Source organism: Geospiza fortis, unplaced genomic scaffold, assembly GCF_000277835.1.
Source record: "Geospiza fortis unplaced genomic scaffold, GeoFor_1.0 scaffold75, whole genome shotgun sequence".
NCBI classification, from domain to species: Eukaryota; Metazoa; Chordata; class Aves; order Passeriformes; family Thraupidae; genus Geospiza; species Geospiza fortis.
In genome coordinates, this window is record NW_005054360.1 from 2,518,088 (window position 1) to 2,528,809 (window position 10,722).

At 45.9% G+C, this 10,722-nt stretch overlaps 1 protein-coding gene across 4 annotated transcripts in view; it reads left to right on the plus strand.

Annotated features, from left to right (window-relative positions):
* The window catches only part of JCAD (junctional cadherin 5 associated), a 58,860-nt gene that overhangs the window by 20,284 nt on the left and 27,854 nt on the right, over nt 1-10,722 (plus strand). For 2 of the 4 annotated variants that reach the window (XM_031059321.1, XM_031059319.1), the window contains exon 1: nt 10,044-10,135. The exons of the other annotated variants lie outside the window; for them this stretch is intronic. The gene's annotated coding sequence lies outside the window, so the exon portion shown is untranslated. Of the gene's footprint in view, nt 1-10,043; nt 10,136-10,722 lie in introns of those variants that run through there. 4 annotated transcript variants of the gene reach the window in all.

Sequence of the window (10,722 nt, forward strand, 5' to 3'; positions counted from 1 at the left end):
CCTGCTGAGGACACATGTAGGCAGAGAAGACACCAAATCTCATCCTTGAAATCTTTTCAGAAACATGCTTCCACATTGGGCTCTTCTCCTGATGGTGGGAAGAGGTGCCAACTGCAGAAGGCTGGAGCAGGAAGTGGCTCAGATCTCATGTTTTCCTTACACATCTCAGTAATAGCTTTTTGAAGAACTAGAGCACTTTTGCAGAACTGAAGGGTGCTGATGGCATCTGGTTTAACGTGATAAACTTTTCTTGTCATCCCAAATTTACTGGCTAGCAGATCAGCTCATCTGTTAGATGGGTATAGTGGCTCCCTGACATCACCAGGAGTGAATGTGTTGCATCGATTAAGCCTTTTACGGCCCAGCTTGGATTTAGGTGAAGAGCAGTAACTGAAGGGCTTAATGAGGAAAACAGCCTGTGCATGTAGAGCTCTACCTGAGATTTATATTTGAAAAGTGCAAGTTTCTGTCACACAGAGCCCTAACTGCTTTATCAGACAAGAGGAGAAACTTGGCAAAGCGCAATGGTCTCGTGGCAAGACGTGAATGTAGTCAGGATGTCAGGGCACCCAAACATAGTGCAGCAAGGCATGCTGCCATCCCAAATAACCAGCTCCCAGCACTGGGAACTGTGTGCCTCAGTTTGTCATCTACTCAGAGCTTTCTTGGAAGTAAGTAGCTTTTTCAAGAGCAAGGTGAATAAACTGTAGTAGAAGAGCAGCTATGCTCTTTCTCCCTCCCTGTAAGTCACTGCAATTTGATAACCAGAGTTCTCCAACTATTCTGAGCTCTATTTTGAGAAAAGAGGCACATGGACATACATACTCTGCAATGTAATAGAGGAGTTGGTTATTGGAGGAATTTTGTACCTTGTTAGGAATGTCTTTAAGATATTCTTGAATAGATTTCTATTGATATTCTATTGATAGGTGGCAGTATGAGTGGATTTGAACCTGGCAATCCATGACCCACCCAGTTTCCACACAAGGAGCAGATGCCAGACCTGACTCCACCATTCCCCACCAGGCCACCAGTAGCAAGAACAGTGGAGGAGAAAAACCCCATTTTCTGTGAAAGGCATCTTTATCACCTCTACTGTGGCATTAGAGAGTGGGAGGAGGAGAGTGTTACATGGGGAAAATGTACTCAAGCCAAGCTAGTGACTGCCTCCTCCCTCATCAGCATAAAATCACCTTTGTGCTGTTCTCTTCATGACCCTCTGGCTGCAAAGAGCCCCACAGTGGTTATATCAGCTGGAAAAACCAACATTAGCCACAGTTTGAGCAAGAGCAGCTGTGGCTGCTGAATTCAGAGCTCTGGCACATCCACAGAGTGTCTGGGTATCCCAAACACAGCCACCTCATCTGCAGGGCTGGACAGCACAGACACAGCAAGCAGGCTCTGGTGGCCAAGCCCAGTCAAGATGACAGCACCTAGAGTCAACCTGCTGCAGAAGTCCAGGTTTTTAAAGAGGTTCAGGGAAGGGGCATACAAAGGGGGGAACCTAAGTCCTTAGGCAGCTGTGAATCACTGTCTTGGATTTAGGCACCTAAGTGCTTTTTTGGACTTCATCCCAAACACTTCATTGAGTGAGTGTTGCATTAACAACAGCCCAGTCAGAGGCTAAGCAGCAGAAAAAATGCTCCAAGCTGCTATTTCAATGCATCCTAGAATGTGAACAAATGATGCTGCAGAAACAGCTGCCCTGGGTTATGGTGTCATTGCCCCAGGCTGCTTCCTTCACTTGCACAAGGAAACTCCCCTCAGCAGAATTTCCTTCACTGCAAAACCTTCAGCCCAGTGCAGTCCAGAAATCCATCCAGACTGGAACCACTGGCTCAGTGTGGAAATGGGCATGCAGGTCCCACTATCCATATATCTGTCTCTGTTAGAGGGTAAGGTGGATCCTGGCAGGTAGAGAACAGTATCTTAAAGCAGTATTGTTAGCTCTGTAGGGATTTGTTTGCCTCTATTTTCAAATATGTGGGGTAAGGACCCCACAAGTTTTGCAACTCACTTTTCAGCTTCCCTTCTGAAATATGTAAGTAACCTGGTTACTACATGATTAGTGGTGCTGCTCATGACCACTGAGTTCATGCTCAATAGAAGGACAACAGAGGCTGATGGGAATAAAAAAGGGAGGGCTGTGTGTGCCATTTTTCACTTTAGGCAAGCATACTCTGACTTTGGAGGGTAGATGTTCAGGTGAACACTGCCTGCAGGGCACAACAAAAGATGGAGCTGAAGTAAGAAGATTCAGTTCTATTTTAACTTTCCCCTTGGAGTGGATGCAGCTTGACTTCTCTGATGTAGGCTGCCTGGCTGGAAGTTGCACATGCAGGAGAAGGTTTAATCTCCTTTCAAACAGCCCTTCATTCAGAGGCTGGCTGGCTGCTTTTCTCCCAGAGCGCTCCAGAGCCTGAACAAAGGATCTCCTTCCAGGTTCAGATCTCTGTCAGGTGAAGGCAGAACTTATGAGGTCTCACATTAGACAAGGGAATGTGGGACCCCCAGAGCAGGGACTTGCCTGAGGGGGTGACTGGGTTTGGGCACAGTGACAATGCAATTAAAGAGTGTGTGTGGTGTAAATGTCCCACAGCACCCTGGTCTTTAAACAGCCTGTCTCCTCTGAGGGATGCCTGCATGATGCTTGTGTATCACAGTGCTGCAATATGCCCAAATGGCAGGGGTGAAACTTGATCCAGGGAAGGAAAGGATGTGATAAATAAGGCTTCAGTGGTGTCTGTTTCGCATCTGAAGTAGAGAAAATATGGTGAGGTAGAGGTGTAATGTCCACAGATGAGTCTGGAAGTCCTTTAGTGAATTGGGGGCTGCATAAATTGTGCATCAGGTGACCTTAGAACAAACCCACCTTGTAAAATGCACATGGATGCCTTTTGATTAATCTGAATGAGGGGTTGCTAAAAATAATCTTCTATTATTTTTATTATTTTGGTACTTAGTTCCATTTTCTCTCTGGGGAAGGGAAGGAAGGAAGGAAGGAAGGAAGGAAGGAAGGAAGGAAGGAAGGAAGGAAGGAAGGAAGGAAGGAAGGAAGGAAGGAAGGAAGGAAGGAAGGAAGGAAGGCAGGCACATTCCTTATCTCTCTGGGGAAGGGAAGGAAGGAAGGAAGGAAGGAAGGAAGGAAGGAAGGAAGGAAGGAAGGAAGGAAGGAAGGAAGGAAATAGAACAATTCACAGCTTAATCAGGAAAGTCTTCTGGTAAGAGTCTGTATTTCTCTGCCTTCCAAGAAAGGTTTCCTTGTAATATCAGTATAAATTTCAACAACATAACTAACAGATTTCAATGACTTTCAAATCCAAATGAAGTCCAGTGCATGCTGACATTCTGGTGCTGCAATCCTTTGCACAGTTGCTGTAACTTAAAAGGTTGTCAAGCAAAACTGTGTTTCCTTAATGCTGCTCAGATAAGTTCTTGGTACTAGTACTTTTCCAAAAAAGTATCTCCTTTCCTATCTCTTCAAAAAGCAATTCCACTGGAGAGCAGATAAGAAATGGGGATGACATCAGTATCTGCAGAAATGTGTGTAAAAGAATAAGAGAGCAAATAATAGTATAATTCCAGACTAAAATACACATGCACAGGGCAAGTTTATTACTGTGGGGCTGAAACATATCCCCACTCACTGTGCTAAACCTGTCTCCAAGCAGGTAGAAAGGAAGGGAAGCAGATTGGAGAGCTGACTCTGTACAGCAGGGATGCTCTGCACAGCTGTATTTTTCTTTTTCTGGTTTTCCGCATGAAGCAGAGGTGGGTCTGTACCACCCCCACAGATAACAGGACACTCCCTGTGTGATTTCATAGCATAGCCAGGCATTTGGAAAAGCTTTTCTATGAAGAATGGATTTGAGTCATAATCCTTTGACCCCATGGCCCATCCGAGATGTCCGTGACATGTTGCTGCTCCCCGATAATGATTCCTGCGCCACCTCTCTGCTCCTGTGAGCTGCTGCTGGGGTGGGGGCACGTCCCTGGCCTCCCTCCAGAGCCTGGGATCTGTGCAATCTCCAGTGTCAAGATGTGTTTGGATACGGGAAGCCGTGACACTGCTCTGTATCAGATAGATAACAGGAGCAGCCCCTCACTCCAGGAGACAGATGCCTGGTGCTGGGCGCTCAGCGGCCACAGCCCGTCCCTCTGGGGCTCCCCTGCCTGCTCTTTAACCCTGCATGACAGTCACGTCTTCAAGGGGCTGTGTCTTGGAAGATAAACATAGCTTTCCTGGTTCAAAAATTACAAGCCATTCTCCCATTTTTCTCTGTAACTGAGGAAGACTGTAATTTCAGCTTTTTGGGTGAGGCTCTCTGTGGGAATGCGCTGACATGAAGGGGTCTTGCAAACTCCTGTTGAACTTTTTGAGTGCTCCCATTACAAACAAGCCTTTCTTCACTCTCTGCCCTTGCTACTGTGCTCAGATTCTCTTATTTAAAAAACTCAAACTACCTACTGGAGATAGCTTTCTCCCCTTGATCTCATAAAAGCAGCTCATGTAGATCCACTGGAGGGAGGCAGTATTTCAGAAAGGGCAGTGCTGCCTTTTGAAACTTAAGATTTGAAAACTTATATTACCACAGCTAAAAGCTGGAATTGGTCAAATAGCTATTAATTCAGTCCTTATGGACTAATAGAAACTATGACACAAAGCATTGATAAAAAGAGAGTTTTTATTGTATATTAAAACACAGTTTCAAGGATGCTCTCCTCTCCCTGGGGGAATCTGCATTCCCCAGGGAAGGGCTCTCTGCAGAGGCTCCACCAAGACTGGTGCCCAAAGTATGGCAATGCAGGGGGAAGGAAGTGACTCACAGTATTTATTTCCAGCCTCCTGAGGGCAAGCAGGAGGACTTCCATGGCAATGGCAGGCCCACAGCCCATGGCCACTGATCCAGCTGCCCATCCTGCTGCATGCCATTGCCAGCTGCACACAGGTGCCTCAGCACCCCTGAGCCTCTCTGTTTGGCAGTGAGTGGGCTTGGGAGAAGGGAGTAACCTGCTCCAGGGCAGCTTTCCTTTATCTTCCCAATAATTACAGTCTGACCAAAGTTTTGAAGACTAAAACCTTTCCAGACTCTATTTTTTGATATTTGCCGCTGTAGCTATAGGTCCTTCTGTCATCAGTATATAATTTCTTTTGTTTCTAATAAACCCAAGGCTTCAGTTACCTCTTAACAGCAGTGATTTCACAGCCTAGATGTATCAGTGTAAATAAATAAGAACGATTTTATCTGTACTGTGTTTGCCATCTTCCAGCTTATTGTTTATACATATATGTTCAGGAAAGGGAGGAGACATTCCCAAAAGGCCTCTCTGGTTTCTACATTACTTCACATACCTTTATCACTCTGGCCCTTGTGCTTCTCTTCCCCTGGGTTCTCCACTGTTTCAGAGTCTACTCTCCCAAAGAAAGACCTGGTCAGCACCCATTATGCATTTGCAAGTTAAATTATCTGTACTAGTAACAATATGATTGCAGCTGTTTTGAAGATGAAGTTGACTCTTTTTTTCCCAAGTAAATTTGAAATTTATTTCATGAAAAAGGCAAAGAATTTTTAGCTAAAGCCTGTGGGTATTTTCAATCTTCACTGTAACTCCAACAAGTCAGTATCTGAGCTTGACACAGTAAACCTGGAGTCACAGCAGGATGGTGCTGAGCTGTAGCCAGATGTCTGATGGAAGGACAGGGTGGACACTGCTTGACTAGACTTACACTGGACATCAGGCATGACCTGGTGGCTGCTGAGCACTCACAACTAAATGTGAGGTGGGCATTTCCACAGACATCATAAACATGTTGTGGTAACTCATGAGTTCTGACCAAAGGCTGCTCTTCTTTCAGCTTATTTGAAGTCTGTTTTCCTCATGCTCTAGTCTGCACAAGGATGTTAATGAGATCCACAGCTCCTACTAATTTATTGTTATTACAGAAATCAAGCTAAAACCTGTACCTGGAAAAAGACCTTTTCCCAGCTGCACATGTCTCGCTTCCCAGTGTCTGTGAGCCTTCTCTCCCCAAGTGAAGCTCAGGGCAGTCACAGCTGAGCCTCCATGTGTAGCTTCATGGAGATGGATGGAGCTGCCATAACATCTGCATTGTACCACTCTGTACCCTGGTATATAATGCATATACTATCAAATCTACAGTACATTATTAAGGAAATGCAGGAATTAGTCTTCTCTGAAGTAGAAAGCATTCAAATTTTAAGCTAAGAAAAGTAGGATAGATCCAACACCAACATGCCTTGCTACTGCATAACTTTTCTCCTTTTATCTTCCCCTACCTCTGGGGGATGACTCTTCCTCCCCTCATCACCTTGCTGAGAGGCCAGCTGGAGCTTCTAATCCTTCTCAAGAGCTTTTCAGCTGAATGACTGTACAAATATTTCAGTCAAGAAACACCCCTGAAAAACAAGGCTTAGCTGTTCTGTTCCCCAGCTGGGTGACAGGGGTAATTACTGTGATAACTTCCCATTTCTCTTGGGTGTTATGATGAGAAACTCATTAGTTATTTTCTGAGTACCCTGAGCCAAGTCCTTGAATGAAAGAGCTGTAAGGATTGTTTTAACAATATTTAGCACTTCAAAAGTTTTGGAGGCACTACCTAATTTTCCCAAATGTAAACCAGCTAAATTCTGCAGGGTAATTTGTGTGCCACACCCCTCAGCCTTTTCGTCAGTCTTCACAATGTTCAGGAACTCACACGATATGGGTGCACGCTTCCTCTGTGTTAACTACTCTTTTATTTTTAGCTTTTTCCCCCCATTTTTTCCTCCCTCCAGCACACTTTCATGTGTCATACTTTAGGACTTCAAGGTATATTTGACAGACCTGATAACTTAGTCCTTACACTTAAAGGAAAATACTCTCCATGAGTGCACTATTTCTGCTCCTCTACAGCCAGTGGCCCAACACCTTGCACAGACAGCAATTGTTGTAAATTAAATCATCTTTGCAGAATGGTCACCACCTGACATCATGAACTATTTCCCTCTATTCAATACACACCCACTCCTCCTGCTCTTTTGGGATGCCTAGGAAGCAATAAAGCAGTTCAAGAAAAGGATCCCTGAATACCAAGTCAAAATACAGCTAAAGAAGCACCAGAGAACTGGCAAATGGAAACCTCCCTTTTCCACAGCAATGCTTAGTGTTTCCCTTGATGTAGCAATAAAATATCTGAAGTTTCTCTGTTCCAAACTAAAAAGAGGCGCCAATTGTATAAACAAGTGATTACTGTCGGGATGGGCAATGTGAATTTTTTCTTGCAAAAAGGTAATAGCTATTTTGGTTTTGACTAGCAGCTGCTCTAAGTTTAATATCTTATGGTTGTAACATGCCATATAGGATGGACAAGAGGAAAAAATAACCAGGGGTTTAATAGCACATCTGTGGCTAGTTAGTTATGGTAAACTTCAGGTATGTGGTGATTTCAGCATATGTTCCCAAATATTTTCCCAGCAACTGGATCTAACACAAAACCTGTTACAGTCTTTTGGGGAGTAATTAATGCACCTAATCACTTCCAACCCCACCAAATTATGAAAAAGTATGCTTGATTTCACTGTAAAAAGCACTGATGAATGATCACCTCCAGAAATGAGGCTCCAAGCCCACGACAAGTTCTGTAGGAATGGCAGGAAAGTTCCGATCCTGAGCAGTGACACTGCTGATGGGACATAAAATATAAACACAGGGCTCCCAGTCAAGGAGTTTTTGAGGCCAAGGAGAATTATAAAGGCATAAAACAGCAATAACTTGCATCGAGCAGAGCACAACTTCCCATTCACTTGGCACAGTGATGACACGCTGCAGTGCTGTTGCTGAAGAGTTGGCTGGTGTGCAGCATGTCTTGTGTTTTTTCTTTTCCCTTCCCTCTAAATTAATTCATCTGTGTTTCCCCCATCTGGCCTGTCTTGCTCATGTTTGTGTGTTTCTGTTTTCCACGATTTCTGTCCATAATGGCCACTTGCAGGCCAGACTTGCAGGCGCTGCTCTTCATCTCCTGAGGAGCCAGGTCCTGGTGTTCCCTGCTTGCCCAGGCATGCAGACCTGCTCTGCCATGTCCCACAGGATCCTGATCTGAGCCTGCCTGCTGTGACACAGGGATGCTCTACTGCCTGCTGGGTTCATGCAGCCCCACTGTGCTCCTGTCCAGATACCCAGCTTTGCACACACAGCCATCAGCAGCTTTTGATCCGTGGCTTCTTTGCCCTTCTTCATGCAGGGGGACAATAATGGTTCTTTCCTCTGTTGCCCCATTGAGTCACCCTGCCCCATCACACTGAGTTTTACCCACCTCAGGAGTCCAACATGGCAGGACAGTGAGTGGCTTTACTGCTCTTTTCTCTTCTGCAAACTCCATTTGTATGCTTCTCTCTCAGCCACATTTAGTTCTTTTAGCCTTTTAAGGATGAAGCTCTAAACTCGAGAATGTCTGACTATGGTCTGCTTCTCTGGAAGGAGCCAGGAGAGGGAGATCTCCTCAGGCAGCTGCAGGACTGTGGCCTTTGCAGGGGAGTGATGCTCCATCAGTTGTGCGCATTGACCATCAAAAGGCAGAATTCTCTCCTGCCTCCTCTGCTTTCCTTCATCAGTGCAGTCACAGTCTGCACTGCAGTAGCAACCTGAGACCACGACCCCACTGATCTGAGCACCGGGCAAAGGCACAGCAAGAAGCAACATCTGCCCAAAGAACTTGCTCTCTAACAGGCAGAGGGCAAGGGGGTGCAGGAGCAAAGGGAGTCCCTGGCAGCTGCACTGATGCTGAGAAGCTCAGCCCACAGACCTCCCAAATCACAGAGTAACGTGTTACACCGACCCTCTGGACAATCCCCCTTGGACATTAATTGCGGCTGCCAGCCATCATTTGTTGTTAATTGTGAATCCAGCCCAAGGCATCCCTCCCATTGTCCCCAGAATCATGTTTGCTTTCTGGTGTCTGACTCTGGAGCTATGTTCAGGTCATGTTTTTAGTTTTTTCTCTGTAACAGAAGACCTAGAAGCATGGGCACTGATTTCTTTTTTTAGGATCTTTTCCTCTGTTTTTTCTGACTTCAAGGTCCTTTGACTTCACTTGGGGGAAATCTTCAGGGACTGCAGGACTCCAGACAAACCTGCAAGAGTGCCTTTTTCCAAGGACTGTACCTCCCTTTGCAGACCACAAAGTGTTCTCAGAAGAGATGTAGCAAAAATTAGCCCCAGATGCCTAGAGGCAGGTCTGAGATGTGCTGCCCTCTGTGCTTTTATCATGATGTCTACAGGCTGTGACATCATGAAGACAATAAGATGTCCCTTCACTCTGACAATGTTCAGTAAGTGGTCCCATTTCAAATGGTCCAATGGAATGGTCCAGCCTGTTCCCCCCCTCCGCCACCTCTACCCATCCCTTAAATCCAGGGCCAAAGCAGCTTTCCCAACAGAGAGCTGTGAGCTCCAGGAACAAGGACCTGCTCCATGTGGCACACCATGACTACCCAACCAGAGCAAAAGCTTTTGTCTTGGGAAGCAGGGATTTAAACAGGATTGTCTTCTACAACCAAGGAGAACAAACAGCTCAGAGTTGCAGCCATGCAGACGAGAAAATCATTCTGGAAATTTTTTCTAACAACACAGAGGAGACAAGTATTTTATAAACCCAGAACTCCCAATTTGCCTGTCAGAGTCAAGATATTTAAATAATAAACTGGAGGTTGTGGCAGCACAGCTTCCTTGATGGAAACCCTTGCTGTTGTCACATCCACATGAAGCTGCTTTGTGACAAAACTTAAACCTTCTACTGACTGACTACTGTGTCAGCTACAAGACTTCACCACAGGAAAATACAGGGGTTTCCCAACCAGCAAAGCCACAAAGAACTTCACAGGTTCCCTGCAGGGACAGGGTGCAGGGGGTCTTGCTCAAGGTCCCCCTGCTGCCGGTGGCATTGTCTTTGGTGGCTGCACCATGTGTCAGCAGCTGCAGGCTCACACCGCCACTGCTGGAAGACAAAAGGAGATGTCCATAGAAAAGCAGGTCAATGACAATTACTCCCAGAGCCCTGGGAAACCAGGGCACCAGGAAACCTGTCTTCAGTTCTGGGCTCTCCTGCAGACTTGTGTCGTGACCTTGGACTCATCATGTAACTTTACTGCCCTTGTTTTCTCACTATTAACTAGAGCACATATTGAATAGGACTCAATTTATGAACATGTGTAAAAACGCTTTGATAGCCTGGGGTAAAAGTCAATTAAGACAGGGCAAGCAGTTGATGGGCCCAGCTAATTACTAAAGTAAATGATTCACAAACATACTTTTTTTTTTGAGAGTGTCATTAAACCAAAAGAGATTTGCAAATTATTCACCTGTTTCTAGAGGCTGAATAGATCATGGGGAGGGGAAAGGTGGGGAAGCAGTGCTTCAAAAACGTTTGAAAACCATGTTGAGGACAGGCCCTTTGGGTGCATGGCCAGGTGCCAGCAGGAACAGCAAGTTTTGAAAAGATCTGCTCGTGTCCCTCTCCATCCTTGATAGACCCGTCTTGCCTTCTGCAGATTTTCCCTGTGCTAAGAAAGTTGATGAAAGCTGAGCCATGAGTTGTGCTCATCTGTGGAGAGGAAGGGAGGGAGGGCAGGACCTGCCCGTTCAACTTTCCGGAGCAATCACGCCGCCTCCCGCAGCGCCCGGGGCGCCGGGCCCGCGGAGCCGCCCGGGGCGGGCCGGGCCGGG